At 37.3% G+C, this 17,580-nt stretch overlaps 1 pseudogene; it reads right to left on the bottom strand.

Moving 5' to 3' along the window:
- Positions 1–14,061: 14,061 nt before the first annotated feature.
- Positions 14,062–16,926, bottom strand: LOC116632688 (annotated as a pseudogene).
- Positions 16,927–17,580: the final 654 nt, after the last annotated feature.

Genomic DNA, 17,580 nt, shown 5'->3' with positions numbered 1-17,580 from the left:
TTAAAAAAAAAAAAGAACACTTAAAAAAAAAAGAAAAAACATAATTAAAATACACAGCAATAATGCATAAATCAAGAGGAAGACAAGTGGACTTCAAGTGTTCTAAGGTTCTTATGTTATACCAAAGGTAAAAGTATTGCTTAGCTTGGGACTTTCTTTCTTTCAAAGATTTTATTTATTTGAGAGAGAGAGCACGAACAATGGGAGAGGCAGAGGAAGAGCAAGAAGCAGACTCTCCACTGAGCGGGGAGTCTGACATGGAGCTCAGTCCTAGGACCCCTGAGACCATGACCTGAGCTGAAGGCAGATGCCTAACTGACTGAGCAACCCAGGAGCCTCAGCTTGAGACTTTTCAAAGTTAATATACATGTTGAAATTTCTAGTAATCACTAAAGAACAAAAACATACTATAACTTCTAAGTAAAAGGGAAAATAAAGAATGATTATTCAAAAAACCTTAATCAATCCAAAATAATTCAATAAAGGAGAGAAAAAAATTAGACAAATAGAAATCATTAAGTAGAATAATAGGTTTAAACCTAAATATATAAGAAAAGATATTAAATAATGTAGATTAAATGTTTCAGTTAAAAGGTAAGATTGCCAGACTACATAGAACTAAAAATCCAATGATTTTTTTCTTTGAAAGAAAGACATCAAAAAAATAAGGCAGAGGGGTACCTGGGTGGCTCAGATGGTTAAGCGTCTGCCTTCGGCTCAGGTAGTGATCTCCAGGTCCTGGGAACCAGCCCCATGTTGGGCTCCTGGCTCAGCAGGGAATCTGCCGCTCCCTCTCCCTCTGCCTCTCTCCCTGCTTGTGCTCTCTTTGTCTCTGTCTCTCTCTCAAATGAATAAATAAAATCTTTAAAAAAGAAAAAAAATAAGGCAGACAGAAAAGTTTAAAGTAAAAGAATGGTAAGATAATATATCATGCAGATTTTAACCAAAATATAGCTATGAGATAATATGAGATAATAAACTTTAAGGCAAAGGCACTACTAGAAATAAAGAGGTTCAAAATTTTCACAAAGCAAACTCCAGTCCCAGATGACTTATTAGGCAAGTTCTATCAAAAGGTCAAGAAATATGGGGCCCCTGGGTGACTCAGTCAGTTAAGCATCTGCCTTCGGCTCAGGTCATGATCCCAGGGTCCAAGGATCAAGCCCTGCGTCTGCAGGGAGCCTGCTTCTCCTTCTCCTTCTGCCATTCCCTCCACTTGTGCTCTCTAGCTCTTTCTAGCTCTCTGTCAAATAAATAAATACATCTTTTTAAAAAATGATCAAGAAATAAAATAATTCCATAATGTTTTAGGGCTACTGTAACATATAAGTGAGGACATTATAAGAAGATTAAGAAAAGGACAATTACAGAACAATCTCATTCACAAACATAGATGCAAAATTCCTTAACAAAATAATAGCAAATCAAATCAAGCAAGTATAAAAGAAAGCAAGAATAAAAAGGAAAATCTAACATGGCCAAGTTGGGTTTATTTCAGAAGTACAAAGTTGGTTTCACATGAGAAAAAGATATCAAATGATATAATTTATTATGTTAACTGATTAAAGTGAAAAATCATACAAATATCTCAATAGATGCAGAAAAAGCATTTGATAAAATTCAACATCTATTTATGACTTAAAAATCTTAGCTAACTATGGAACTAACTATGGAAGATGGCTGAGTAGGATGACCCTAAACTCACCTTGTCCTACAGATACAACTAGATAACTAACACTCACATCAGTGTAAATAACCCAGGAAATAACTCAAAGATTAGCAGAACAAACTCCACAACTAAATATAGAGAAGAGGCCACATCCGAGAGGGTAGGAAGGGTAAAGACATGGTGGGGAGGTAAACCCTGCAGGTCTGGCCACTGGAGGGAGGGAGGGAGCCGAGGGTGGGAAAAAGGGAGAGATACAGACTATCACACCAGGGTGCCCGCACAGCAAAGATGAATCCCCATAGCATTTGGCTTTGAAAATCACAGGGGCCAAATTCCATGAGTTTTTACAATCAATGGAAGTAAAGCCTGGAACTTTAAAAATCAGTTGGTTCAGTTTTGGGAGAACCCAGAGGACATAGGAAATTAAGTCTCTGCCCTTAAGAGACAGCACAACAAACAAACATGGAGTTACAGCTTAGAATCAGCAGTTTGAAAAACACGTGGGGCTTACAGGAGGATTAGTTACTAATCTCAGAGTTAGCTGAGGAACTTCTCCAGGAACAAAGGAGCTAGCAGGTGCCACTTCCCTCCTCTGCCCCACCCAGCATAAACACATACAGCCACCTGTGGGAACCAGCATTCATTACCTAACTTGCTTACACCATATGCTGCTCCCTCCAGCTGGGCTTGTCTCCCTTCTGGTGTTGCTAGTCCCCTCCTACAAAAGACCTGCACAAACCTTGCCAAAACTGTGTCTCCTCACTGCATGATCTTCAGGGACTCAGTCCTGGCTGCTACAGTTGGTCATCACCCACAGAAGATGTGCATACCTTTTTAAAACTGTACCCCTGGGGGTGCCTGGGTGGCTCAGTCAGTTAAACATCTGCCTTTGGCTCAGTTCATGATTCTGGGGTTCCTGGGATCGAGCCCCACATCAGGCTCCCTGCTTCTCCCTCTGCCCCTCCCCATGCTTGTGCTTGCTCTCTCTCTAATAAATAAATAAAATCTTAAGGAAAAAAAAAACACAACTGTATCCCCTGCCCAGGCATGCTTTGCAGAGCTGCCCCAGCTGGCCGAGTCTCCACAGTGACTATGCATCCCTGTGGAAGAGGACAGGTGTGCACAGCTTGCAGGCACTGCAACCCTGCTTGCGTGTGCTTTAGAAAGCAGCCCAGGCAGTTGGGTTTCCACGACAACTGCATGTCTTCTGTGGAAGAAGACCAGGGCCACCTTGTTAAAAGTGTGGCCCCACCCACTATTTTAAAGAGCCAGAGACATAGGTGACTTTCCTAACACAAATGAACAGACACAGAGTTAGGCAAAATGAGGAGACAGAGGAATGTGTCCCAAATGAAAGAACAGGACAAAAATCACAGAAAGAGACCTAAGTGAAAAACAGATAAGTAACATGCCTGATAGAGAATTTAAAGTAATTCTCACTGGACTTGAGAAAAGAGTGAAGGACATCAGTGAAACCCTTAACACAGAGATAAAAAAGAGCCAAACACAGATGAAGAATGCAATAATTGAAATTAAAAATACACTAGATGGAATAAATAGCAGGCTGGAAGAAGCAGAAGAACGAATCAGCAACCTAGAGGACAGAGTAATGGAAAGTAATCAAGCTAAGCAGGTGAAAGAAAAAAATATGCAAAAACAGAAGAGACTTAGGGAACTCAATGACTCCATTAAGCATAATAACATTAGCATTATAGGGACCCCAGAAGAAGAAGAAGAGAGAAGAGGGATCAGAAAATTTATTTGAAGAAATAATAGCTGAAAAATTCCCAAATTTGAGGAAAGAAACAGAAATTCAGATCTGGGAGGAACCGAGATCCCCCAACAAAATCAATCCAATCCAAGAAGGACCACACCGAGACACACAGTAACTGAAATAGCAAAAAGCAGTGATAAAGAATTTTATAAGCAGCAAAACAGTTACATAAAGGGGAAATCCCACAAAGCTATCAGCAGATTTTTCAACAGAAACTTTGCAATCCAGAAGAGAGGATGATATATTCAAAATGCTGAAAGGAAAAAACCTGCAGGAAAGAATACTCTATCCAGCAAGTCTATCATTCAGAATAGAAGAAGAGAGAGTTTCCCAGACAAACAAAAGTTAAAAGAGTTCATGACCACTAAACCAGCCCTTTAAGAAATATTAAAGGGGACTCTGTGAATAGAAAGGAAAAACCATAAGTAAGAGTTAAAAAAGTAGGAAGTACAAAAGTTGTAAAAATAAGGATATCTGTAAAAATCAGTCAAGGGACTCACAACATAAAATGAAGTATGATAAAATATACCTAAAATGTGAGGAGGAGAGGAGTAAGGAATGGGTTTAAACAATCATCAACTTCATACAGACTGCTATACACAGATGTTATATACAAACCTAATGGTAACCACAAATCAAAAACCAGTAATAGATATACAAAAAATAAAGTGTATCACTAAAGAAAGGTAACTTATGGTGTGAAAAAAGCAATGGAAAAAAGGAACAAACACAAAACAATGACAATAAATAACAAAATGGAAATAAATACATATCTATCAATAATTACTTTGAATATAAATGGATTAAATGCTCCAATCAAAAGACATATGGTGATGGAATGGATAAAAAAACAAGACCCATCTATATGTTGCCTACAAGAGACTCACTTCAGACCTAAAGACACATGCAGGTTGAAAGTGAGGGGATAGAGAAACATTTATCATGCAAATGATGTCAAAAGAAAACCACTATAGGTGTGCCTGGGTGGCTCAGTCAGCTAAGCATCTGCCTTCAGCTCAGGTCATGATCCGAGGGTCCTGGGATCGAGCCCCATGTCAGGCTCCCTGCTTGGTGGGGAGCCTGCTTCTCCCTCTCCCTCTGCTGCTCCCCCTGCTTGTGCTTGCTCTCTCTCTCTTTGTCAAATAAATAAATAAAATCTTTAAAAAAAATGGATATTTCTCTTCTAAAAAAAAAAAGCTAGTTTAGCAACACTTATATCAGACAAACTTTAAAACAAATACTGTAATAAGGACAAAGAAAGACACTACATAATAATAAAGACAGCAATTCAACAAGAGGATATACCAATTGTAAATATTTATATACCCAACATGGGAGTACCCAAATATATAAAACTGTTAATAACAAACATAAAGGAAATAATTGATAGCAATACAATAATAATAGGGGACTTTAACATCCCATACAACAATGGGCAGATCATCCAAACAGAAAATCAAGGAAACAGTGGCTTTGAATGACACATTGGACCAGATGGATTTAACAGACATATTCAGAACATTCCATCCTAAAACAGCAGAATACATTCTTTTCAAGTGCACACAGACATTCTCCAGAAGAGATCACATAATAAGCCACAAAAGAAGCCTCAACAAATCCAAAAAAACTGAAGATATATGATGCATCTTTTCTGGCTATAATACTATAAAACTAGAAACCAACCACAAGAAAAAAATCTGGAAAGACCACAAATACATGTAGGTTAAATAACATGCTACTAAACAATGAATGGATCAACCAAAAAACAAAGAAGAAATAAAAAATTACATGGAAACAAAAGAAAATGAACACAAAAGTCCAAAATCTTAGGGATGCTGCAAAAATGGATCTAAGAGGGAAGTTTATAGCAATACAGGCCTAACTCAAGAAGCAAGAAAATCTCAACTTAAATCTCAAAGAAAATCTCAACAACTTAAAGTTACATGTAAAGAAGCTAGAAAAAGAAGAACAAAAGCCAAACCCAGCAAAAGGAAGGAAACAATAAAGATTACAGCAGAAATAAATGATAGAGAAACTAAAAAATAATAGAACAGATCAATGAAACCAGGAGCTTTGAAAAGATCACCACAATTGATAAAACCTCTGACTCATGAAAAAAAGAGAAAGTGGGGCACCTTGGTGGCTCAGTCAGTTAAGCATCTGACTCTTGGTCATGATCTTGGGGTCATGGGATCAAGCCCCACATTTGGGCTCTGTGCTCAGGGTGGAGTCTGCTTGTCCCTCTCCCTCTTCCCCCCCCATTCGTGTGCTCTCTCTCTCTCTCTCAGGTAAATAAATAAATAAAATCTTTAAAAAGAACAGAGAAAGCACCCAAACAAATTCAGAAATGAAAGAGAAGAAATAACAACCAACACTACAGAAATACAATTATAAGAGAATATTACAAAAAGTTATATGCCAACAAACTGGACAACCTAGAAAAAATGAATAAATTCCTAGAAACATATAACCTCCCAAAACAGAACCAGGAAGAAATAGAAAATTTGAACAGACCGATTACCACAAATGAAATTGAATCAGTAATCAAAAAACTCCCAACAAGCTATACAGGTGAATTCTATCACACATTTAAAGAAGAGTTAATACTTAATTCTTCTCCAACTTTTCAAAAAACAGAAGAGGAAGGAAAACTTCAAAATTCATTCTATGGGGCCAACATTACCCTGATACCAAAACCAGATAAAGACACCACACACAAAAAAGAGAACTATAGGCCAATATTACTGATGAACATAGATGAAAAAATCCTCAACAAAATACTGGCAAATCGAATCCAACAATATATTTTAAAAATCATTCACAATGATCAAGTGGGATTAATTCCCGGGATGCAAGGGTGCTTCAATATTTACAAATCAATCAACACAATACATCACATCAATAAGAGAAAGGATAAGGGTGCCAGGGTGGCTCAGATGGTTAAGTGTCTGCCTTCAGTTCAGGTCATGATCCCAGGGTCCTGGGATCAAGCCCCACATCGGGCTCCCTGGTTAGTGGGAGGTCTACTTCTCCCTCTGCCCCCTCCCCTGCTCATGGTCTCTCTCTCTCTCAAATAAATAAATAAAATCTTTTAAAAAATGAAAACCATAAAACACTGATGAAAGACATTGAATATGACACAAAGAAATGGAAAGACATTCCATGCTTACGGATCTGAAGAATAAATATTGTTAAAATGTCCACAGTACCGAAAGCAATCTACACATTTAATGCAATCCCTGTCAAAATACTAACAACATTTTTCACAGAATTAGAAGAAACAATCCTAAAATTTGTATGGAACCACAAAAGATCCCATATAGCCAAAGCAATCTTGAAAAAGAAAAATAAAACTGGAGGTATTACATTCCAGACTTCAAGTTATATTACAAAGCTGTAGTAATCAAAACAGGATGGCACAGCACAAAAACAGACACATAGATGAACAGAAAACAGAAAGCCCAGAAATAAACCCACATTTACATGGTCAATTAACCTTCAAGAAAGGAGGCAAGACTATGCAATGGGAAAAAGACAGTGTCTTCAACAAATGGTGCTGTGAAATCTGGAGAGCAACATGCAAAAGAATGAAACTGGACCACTTTCCCACATCATACACAAAAATAAACTCAAAGTGGATTAAGGATCTAAATGTGAGACCTGAAACCATAAACACCCTAGAAGAAAGTACAGGCAATAATTTTTCTGACATCAGCTGTATTAACTATTTTTAGATATGTGTCCTGAGGCAAGGGAAATAAAAGCAAAAATAACCATTGGAACCACATCAAAATAAAAAGCTTTTGCATAGCAAAGAAAACAACCAACAAAACTAAAAGGCAACCTACTGAATGGGAGAAGATATCTGCAAATGATATATCCAATAAAGGGTTAGTATTCAAAATATATAAAGAACTGATACAGCTCAACACCAAAACAAAAAACAAAAAAATATAATCTGATTAAAAATAGGTAGAAGATACGAACATTTTTCCAAAGAAGATATACAGATGGCCAAGAGGCACGTGAAAAGATGCTCAACATCACTCAACCTCAGGGAAAATGCAAATCAAAACTAAAATCAGGTATCACCTCACACCTGTCAGAATGGCTGAAATCAGAAACACAGGAAACAACAAGTGTTGGCAAGGATGTGGAGAAAAAGGAACCCTCTTACACTGTTGGTGGGAATATAAACTGGTGTAGCCATTGTGGAAAACAGTATGTAGATTCCTTAAAAAATTAAAAATAGGACTATTTCACAAACCAGTAATTACACTACTTTGGGTAACTACCCAAAGCATACAAAAATACTAATTCAAGGGCATACGTGCACCCCTATATTTATTGCAGCATTATTTACAATAGCCAAATTATGGTAGCAACCTAAGTGTCCATCGATTGATGAATGGATAAAGAACATGTGAATGGATAAAAAAGTATACAAACAGTATACTTACTTTTTATTAAGTTTTTATAATTTTAATTCCAATATAGTTAATATACAGTGTTATATTAGTTTCAGGTGTACAACAGAGTGATGCAACAATTCTATGCATTACTTACTGCTCTTCATGGTAAGTGTACTTTTTAATCCCCATCACCTATTTCACCCATCCCCCCACCCACCTCCCCTCTGGTAACCATCAGTTTGTTCTCTATTGTTAAGAGCCTGTTTCTTGGTTTGTCTCTCACTCTTTTTTTTTCCCCTATGCTCATTTGTTTTGTTTCTTAAATTCCACATATCAGTAAATCATATGGTATTTGTCTTCCTCTGACTGACTTATTTTACTTAGCATTATACTCTCTAGCTCCACCCATGCTGTTGCAAATGGCAAAATTTTATTCTTTTTTATGGCTGAATAATATTCCATTATATATATATACCACATCTTTATCCATTCACTTACTGAGGAACACTTCAGCTGTTCCCATAATTTGGCTATTGTAAATACTCCTGCAATAAACATAGGAGTGCATGTATCCTCTTTGAATTAGTGTTTTTGTATTCTTTGGGTAAATACCTAGTAGTGTAATTATTGAATCATAGGGTAGTTCTATTTTTAATTTTTTGAGGAACCTCCATACTGTTCTCCACAGTAGCTGTACTAGTCATTCCCACCAACAGTGCCCAAGAGTTCCTTTTTTTCCACAACCTCACCAATACTTGTTTATTTCTTGTGTTTTTTGAAGAGTACACTTATCTTGATGAGCACTGAGTAATACATAGAATTGCTGAATCACTATATTGTACACCTGAAATGAATATAACACTATATGTTTACTACACTGGAATTAACATTTTTAAAGAATCCTAGCTAACTAGAAATAGAAAGGAACATCTATTCAATAGTGAATTAGACCTCTTAAAAAGTGAAGTAGGGCAAGAAAAGATGTATATATATATACACACACACACACACACACACACACACACACACACACACACATATATAAGGATTGGAGTTAAGGAAATAACATAGGGGTGCCTGGCTAGTTCAATTGGAAGAGCATGTGGCTCTTGATCTCAGGATCATGAGTTCAAGCCCCACGTTGGGTGTAGAGATTACTTAAATAAATAAACATTAAAAAAAACTATCATTATTCCTTATTTGAAAATATTTCTAGGTAATTCAAAATAATACTTTAATTACTGGATAGAAAAATCAGTATACAAAGTTGCTGCTTAGAAAAAACAATATATAATATTTTTTTTTCCTTCATGCTAGCAACTAGCAGGTAGAAAATAAAAATCTTAAAAGGATACCATTTGCAATGGAATAAAAGTATGACGACTTGGGAACAATGCTAATTCTAAATATAAGATTGTATGGAGAGAATTTTAATAGTTTAAGTTTCAAAGAAGACCTAAAAATACAGGAATTGAAAGATTCAACATTGTCACAAGATGTTGAGCTTCATGACTGATCATGAAGAATTAACTGGTACAGAACTTGCTCTTCAACAGTAAACAACTAGAAACCTGGACAAAAGATATGAGACAACTGTTTTCAGACAACTACCAGAGGCCGTAAGCTGCACAATTCTCAGAGCACAGAAAGAGCCAGGAGATGTTCAAATTCCACCCAGCCAGAGGTGAGAGACGTCACTGAGCAACAAGGCAACCAACAGAAATCCCAGAGGGGCAAAGATTTAATATTAAAGCTAAACTTGCCCCTGAGTAAAGGCTGGTCTAGGCACACTCTAATAAAACTTAAAATAATCTTTGAAAATATCAAGTTGAGGGGCACCCGGGTGGCTCAGTCGGTTGAGTACTTGGCTCTTGATTTTGGCTCAGGTCATGGCTCATGGCTAGGTCATGATTTCAGGGTCCTGGGATCCAGTCAGGCTCCAGGCTCAGCGAGCGGGGAGTCTGCTTGTTCCTCTCCCTTGGCCCCTCCCCCTGCTCGTGTTCACTCTCTCAAATAAATAAAATCTTTTAAAAATTTTAGAAAAAGGGGCGCCTGGGTGGCTCAGTCATTAGGCATCTGTCTTCGGCTCAGGTCATGATCCCAGGGTCTTGGGATGGAGCCCCGCATCAGGCTCCCTGCTCTGCGGGAAGCCTGCTTCTCCCTCTCCCACTCCCCCCTGCTTGTGTTCCCTTTCTCGCTGTGTCTCTCTCTGTTAAATAAATAAATAAAACCTTTAAAAAAAATGCTTTAAAAAAATTTAGAAAAAAGAAAATATCAAGTTGATTCACAACTAACCTAATAACCTGTGTGCCAAAACAAATTTCAAAACTCTGAAAAAAGAGAACAAAATGCAAATATTTAACAACATAACGTTTGGAACATCTAATATCAAATAAAAAATCACTAGACACAGAAAAAAGCAACAAGTTCTAAACCAGAAAAAGATGTTAAAATGATATGTAATATAAAATATGTATATTCCAAATATATAAAATATTATAATATTCATATATACATAATATATGCACATATATAACATAGACACACATATGTTTTATACATGCACACGTCTTTTAGTTCCAGCTCTTTTCACTTTTCACTGAACTTCAGTGCCAATGTCACTAGACTTCCTGATGATACAGAAGTGATCTCTTTGTCTACATAAAATTTTCTTCTCTCCATGTTTTATAATTAAACAACATAAATACTAGTGAGTATGGAAAGGTACATTCTACAAACTTTGTTTATTCATGTGTATCAAACCCTTCAAGAGTAAAAAAAAAAAAAAAGCGAAACTTTTTTCTCCCTATATTTTCTTTGGCTTTAGCTATTCTTAGTATATTCATTATCCTATATCTCAAGGTTTTGCATGCAGTGGTGTGCTCTAACTGTCTCTCATCTGATCATGAGAACCAATTCTTAAATATTTAGGAATTTTGCAATCTTATTGCTAAACTGTTGGTAGATCGAACTCAGCTATTTTATTGGGGGTATTTACACTACAGAAATTGACAAACAGTAAAAATCAGGGGTTTATTTCATCATGCTGGTGTGCCCAAATAATGCCAGTATGCTATAAACAACTGTGCGTTTTCTAGTTTAAAAAGTATCCCCTAGAGAGTCAGGAAACTATGACCTACAGGTCAAATGTGGCCTGCCACATGTTTTCGTGAATAAAGTTTTATTAGAACCCACCCATTTGTCCTTTTGTTTACATATCATCAATGGCTAATTTTATGCTATAACAGCACAGTTGAATAGTCATGACAGAGAGCCTAAAATATTTATATCTGGCTCTTTACTGAAGAAGATACGGTAAACAAAAGCTATATTGAGCAGAGGTAACAGACTTGCCAAATAATAATAAATTATACTTTGAATAGAATTCATCAGAAACTTCCATCTTAGAAAAGTGCTTTTTACATATTCTTATACACAATAAAGCCTAAAATCTTACAACCATTTATTTTTTTTATACTCTAAGATGTCTAACAACAGCGTACATTTGGTAGAATAACCCACTTCTTTTTTTTTTTTTTTTAAGATTTTATTTGACAGAGAGAGAGAGAACACAAGCAGGGGGAGGGGGAGAGGGAAAAGCAGGCTTCCCGCTAAGCAGGAAGCCCGATGTGGGACTGGATCCCAGGACCCTGGGATCATGACCTGAGCCAAAGGCAGACGCCTAACAACTGAGCCACCCAGGCACCCTAAAATAACCCATTTCTGTTAAAAGGGTAAAAAATTATATTCATATTTATGCATAAATATTTTGGAGAAGATACACAAGAAACTGGTAACATTAGTTGTCCCTGAAAAGAGGAACTGGGTGACTCGTGGACAGGGCAAAAAAGGAGAGTTTTCACTGAATATCCTTTTGCATTTCTTGAATTTTAAACCATGTGTTTGTATGACCTATTTAAAAAATAAATAACAGGTTTAAAAATTATTGGCTAAGAGGAGAGTTAGGAATCTCAATCCTTTCTTCTAAGAGGCATCCTGATACAGTAAAAAGCACTGTTTCAGGAGTTTAAAAAAAGGAGGAGGAGGAGGAGGAAGGAGGAGGAGGAGAAGAGGAAGGAGGAGGAGAAGAGGGAGGAGGAGAAGAGGAAGGAGGAAGAGAAGAGGAGGAGGAGGAGAGGAGGAGAAAAGGAGGAGGAGGAGAAGAGGAGGAGGAGGAGAAGAGGAAGGAGGAGGAGGAGAAGAGGAAGGAGGAGAAGGAGAAGGAGGAGGAAGGAAGAGAAAGGAGAAAGAAGAAAGACGACGACGATGACACGGTTCCAAAACCTGATCTGCTACTTACTAGCTTTGTGACATTGGCCAAGTTCCTTAAGTTAGCTGAATCTCAGCTTGGGCATTAATAAAATCAGTATAACAAAAGCTACTTTGTGAGGATTAGACATTATATAAAACTGCCTTGTACTTACTAAATGGTAGCTATTATTATGTGGATTTCAATTATCCTTGCTATCCATTACCACCAATTATGTGTTGGATGTTGATTAAAGGGAACCTGAGGTATGAATGAGGTCTAAGAGAGCATTAATTTACAGATATCAACTAACTACCTGTGGGGGGGAAAACCAATCAGTCTTTTAAAAATTGTATTCAGGTGCTTTTTGGATCTTCAAGTGCGAAAGTCCAAGGGTTTTTTAAGGCTTCTTAAGGACTATCCCAAGACATCAAGCAATCATTGGCATTTAATAATGGTCCCAAGTCCACAATGCAATTTCATATTGGTTCTCTCTCCTTCTTCACTTTACTTCTCCTTTCCTACCCCTGTTTCTTGGAAATGCTTGCCCTAATAAAGTAATAGCACATGAGTCTTTTGCCTCAGGTTATGTATACTTTGGGGGGAAACTCAAGCTAAGACTGGGGCCTGCCTAATACTACTGAAGAGAGTCTGGGACTGTATAGCTGATACTGTTGGTGCCCTGCCCATATGCCTTCACACCTTAGTATTAACAGGGCTTGCTTTCTTGACTGCCAGCATTTGCATCTCTTGCTCTGTTGGAGGCCTTTCTTTACCATCTTCAGTCAATATTTTCTCTCATTGTATGAGATGTCTTTTACTTTCTTGATGGTATAGTTCTCCCCAGAAAAGTTTTTAATTTTGATGAAGTCCAATTTTTCAAATTTATTTTTTTTTATCACTTGTCCTTTTGGAGTTGTATCTCAGAGATCATTGTCTAACCCAAGTTCACTAAGATTTACTACTATGCGTTCTTCTAGTGGTTTTACAGCTTTTTTACATTTAAGTCTATGATCCATTTTTAGTTAATTTTTGTGTAGGGTTCAGGTAGGGGTCTAATTTCATTCTTTCACATGTGGATAATCAGTTGTCCCAGCACCATTTGTTGAAAACATTATTTTTTCTCCATGAATTAGCTTGGCACCCTTGGGGAAAATCAATCGACCGTAAATGGAAGGGTTTATATCTGGATTCTCCATTTTAGTCCATTGATCTATAGGTCTACCCTTATGCCATCACCACAGTGTCTTGATTACTATAGTTTTGTAGTAAGGTTTGAAATTGGGAAGTGTGAGTCCTCCAACTTTGGACTTCTTTTTCAAGATTGTTTTGGCTGTCATCTTTGCTTTCTGATTTATACTTTTTGGATCTTTAAGAAATCCTTTTGGGGGGTGCCTGGGTGGCTCAGTTGGTTAAGTGTCTGCCTTCGGCTCAGGTCATAATCTCAGGGTCCTGGGATCGAATCCCACATTGGGCTCCCTGCTCAGTGGGGAGCCTGCTTCTCCTTCTGCCTGCCGCTCTCCCTGCTTGTATGCTCTCTCTCTCTCTGTCAAATCAATCAATCAATCAATCTTAAAAAAAAAAATCCTTTTGGACTCCAAAGCCAGAAAATATTTTCCTATATGGTTTTCAAGAAGTTTTATCATTTGCCCTTCTCATTCCAATTACTGATCTATTTGGAATTTATTCTAGTGCCTGGTAGAATGTAGGAATTTAATGTCATGATTTTAAATTGTATTAACACTTTTTTTTTAAGTCCATTTTTTCTTTCACTGATCCACAAAAAAAGCCTGTCACAAATCAAGTTTCCATACAGGTGCAGTTCTGTTTAGGTATCCTGTTCTATTCTATTGGTCACTTTTTCTATCCCTGAACCAGCGCCACACTGCCTTATTACACCCTTTTTTTAGGTATCACAAGTAAGATTTTTTATCTGTCACCATTAAATGTCTGAATTTTAAACAGATTCTTGGACTGGTGGCTCATATCCATCAACTTATTCAACTTTAGCACCAGTCTCATCTCCAGTAGCTTTTTTTTTTTTTAGTAGCTTTTACAAAACTACTACCTTCACCATGAAGCTCCATGAGCTCTCCCAATTCAAAGTTGGGCTTCTTCAGCATTTTTACTTTTCTAACAAAGACACCATGGAGAGGATAAATAGATTGGCAAGCCTTTTCTATGTCTTTTTCCAATGCTGTCTGAAATCAATTTATTGACTACTTCTTTCAAGTCATTTGTCTGTAACTCTTGCGTCATGATTTCCATCATCTTTTTCCACATTTGTTGGACCTGTTGGTGCTGAGCATAAGAGGTCTTCTGAATCTGACTGTTGTGTTAAAACCAACACAAAATAGATAAAGCAAATAACCATCAGTATTCTTGACATCAACATCAGCTTCAATCAGGGTCTGCCATTTTTTTACCTTGGAGCACATTTTGTCACGGGTAAGACCCATGCCATGGAATTAGTCAGGCAGTTTTTGCCCTGAACATCCTCAGTAATTAGCTTGAATTTTTGAAATGCAACTTCATCATTCTGCAGGATCAGCAAGGCTCACTTCAAAAACACAACCCTCAAGGCCATTAGATGTGATTTTGGTTCCTTGAGTTCTTATGACTAGTGTTTTTCCAATATTTCTTATACTGAACATAGCTGGTGCTTTCACATCATACCAATCTTTTTTTTTTTTTTAAGATTTTTATTTATTTATTTGACAGGGAGAGAGACAGCGAGAGAGGGAACACAAGCAGGAAAAGTGGGAGAGGGAGAAGCAGGCTCCCTGCTGAGCAGGAAGCCTGATGTGGGGCTCAATCTCAGGACCCTGGGATCATGACCCAAGCCGAAGGCAGACACTTATGGACTGAGCCACACAGGCGCCCCCATACCAATCTTTCTTAGAAAATGGATCAACCACTTTCTTCTTGACTCTCTTTTTGCCACCTTTTGTAAGGCATGTGTTCTTGCCAACAGCTATGACGCTGCTCAGGGAGCCAAAAGGCTTAATCACGATAGCTTTTTAATAAGGTAACCTGTAAGGCAAATCTTCCCACCTTGTTCTTCTTCATAAGTATATATATGGCTCTTACATATAAATTATAGATATAGTCTAACAAGTTACACACACACAAACACACACTAATTTCATCTGGATTTTGATTGGAATTGCACCGAATGTATAGATTATTTTGGGAAGAAATTATTTAAAAAAAAATATTGAGGGGCGCCTGGGTGGCTCAGTTGGTTAAGCGACTGCCTTCGGCTCAGGTCATGATCCTGGAGTCCCTGGATCGAGTCCCGCATCAGGCTCCCTGCTCGGCGGGGAGCCTGCTTCTCCCTCTGACCCTCCCCCCCTCATGTGCTCTCTCTCTCTCATTCTCTCTGTCTCAAATAAATAAATAAAATCTTTAAAAAAAAAATAAAAAAAAATAAAATAAAATAAAAAATAAAAAAATAAAAAAAAATATTGAGTCTTATAATCAATAAACATGATTCATTTACTTAGATTGGGCCACAGTATTCCAGAGTTCCAGGGGTGTCTTTCTCACCCCAAGACCCACTTAGATCTTTTCTCCTTTATGCTACCTGTCTTGTTCCTGAGCTTAACAAGAATGTTTTCAATATATCAAATTAAGAATAATGTTAGCTGCTGTATTTGTCAGGTAACTTTATCTGGTTAGAATGGTCCTTTTTATTCGTTTATTAAGAAGCTTTTTCAAAAAATTATAAATCTGTTGAATTTAATCAAACATTTTGGTTTTATTTTTTTTTTTTAAGATTTTATTTTTTTATTTATTTGACACAGAGAGAGAGAGACAGCTAGAGAGGGAACACAAGCAGGGGGAGTGGGAACACAAGGAGAGGGAGAAGCAGGCTCCTGGACAAGCAGGGAGCCCGATGCGGGGCTCGATCCCAGGACCCTGGGATCATGACCTGAGCCGAAGGCAGACGCTTAACGACTGAGCCACCCAGGCGCCCCAAACATAGTTTGGTTTTAATGTTAAACTAATCCTGGATTTGAGATATACCCATCCTGGTAATGATGTAGTAGTATCTCCTTTGCATACTGTCAGATTCCATTTTCTAACTGAACTTATTTAGGATTTTCACTAAGGTCATGACAAGTCCTCTATTAGGTTATACTGGTATCAGGGTTATACTCACTTTATTTTTTAAAAGTTAGGGAGTTGATCTTTTCTATTCACTTATATAATTTGTATACTATTGGAATTGTAAGGTGCTTGACTGATAGAACTCTGGGTCTGAAGTTTGCTTTGCACGAAGATTTTAATTTACTGATAATTTATATTGTGGCTACAGAACTACTATTCAGAGGTTCAATTTTTTCTTGAGATAGGACGAACTTCTGCAGGAAGTCACATTTTCTAAAACTATCAATTTTAATCTAATTTTCAAAAAAATTAGCATAATTTTATCTTTTTAATGTTAGAAGCATTTCTAAGCCCCCCTTTTCATTTTTATTGTTTATTTGCTCATTCTCTGTTTTTTTCTTGACCAACCTTGCTAGAAGTTTGCTGCCTTTAGTATTCTTTTACATTGGCCTTGTATAATTTGTTTACATTTTCTTCTCTTACTCTGTTTCCCTCCTACTGTTTTGTTTATTCTTTTTCTTTTTTTCTTTTTCTTTTCTAACTTCTTAAGTTTTATGCTTTTGGCATTAATTTCTAGCCTTTCTTCATTTCTAATAGAAGCATTTAAGACAATAAGTTTCCCTCTAAGCTCTGTTTGCAGTTTTTCAGTTATAGAATTTCCATTTAGCTCTGTGTTTCTAGTTTCCATTTTTCTGCTGAGATTCCCCATCTGTTCACTCACACTTTTAAAGGAAAACTCCACCTTTTTCTTTAAATCCTTGAACATATTTATAATAACTGCTTTAAAGTCCACATCTATTTATTCCAACATCTGCGATCATCTTTGTTTCTACTATTTTGTCTCTTGATTAATGGTCACTAGTTTCCCCACTTCTTGAGTTGCTTGTCTAGTAATTTCTTCCTTGTGTAAAACAATTTTGGCTGTTACACTGTGAGGAACTGTATTATACTGTCTTTATTTAAAGAGTGTTGAGTTTTGTTCAGGCAGGCTGTAGATTACAGGGATTCACCTTGATCCTATTCTGGTTTGGCCTATAGTACAGGGTCAATGCCCAAGGTACTCAATAAGATCTCTCTAGTGTGAATGGATTGAAATTCCACAATCTTCCAGCACTGGCATTTGTGGTAAGTTTTCAGTCACTACTGGTAGGCCTCACATGGTCTCGCTTTGTGTATGTGCAGCCAAACACTTAGCCATACTCCTGAAGATAACCTTCCCACAGACCTTTAAGATTCCCTCCCTCACAGCTCAACCATCTGGGGTATACTGACCCACAAATTGCAGCCATCTCAGCAGCTCAAACTCTGATCTCTGCCTCTTTTATTTAGCAATATTGCTGCTCTGCTCTTGGGCTCACCTTCC

The sequence above is a fragment of the Phoca vitulina genome, unplaced genomic scaffold, assembly GCF_004348235.1.
Source record: "Phoca vitulina isolate PV1807 unplaced genomic scaffold, GSC_HSeal_1.0 scaffold7, whole genome shotgun sequence".
NCBI lineage: Eukaryota > Metazoa > Chordata > Mammalia > Carnivora > Phocidae > Phoca > Phoca vitulina.
Note: the sequence above shows the minus strand (reverse complement) of the source record. Positions and strands in the feature narration are given on the sequence as shown.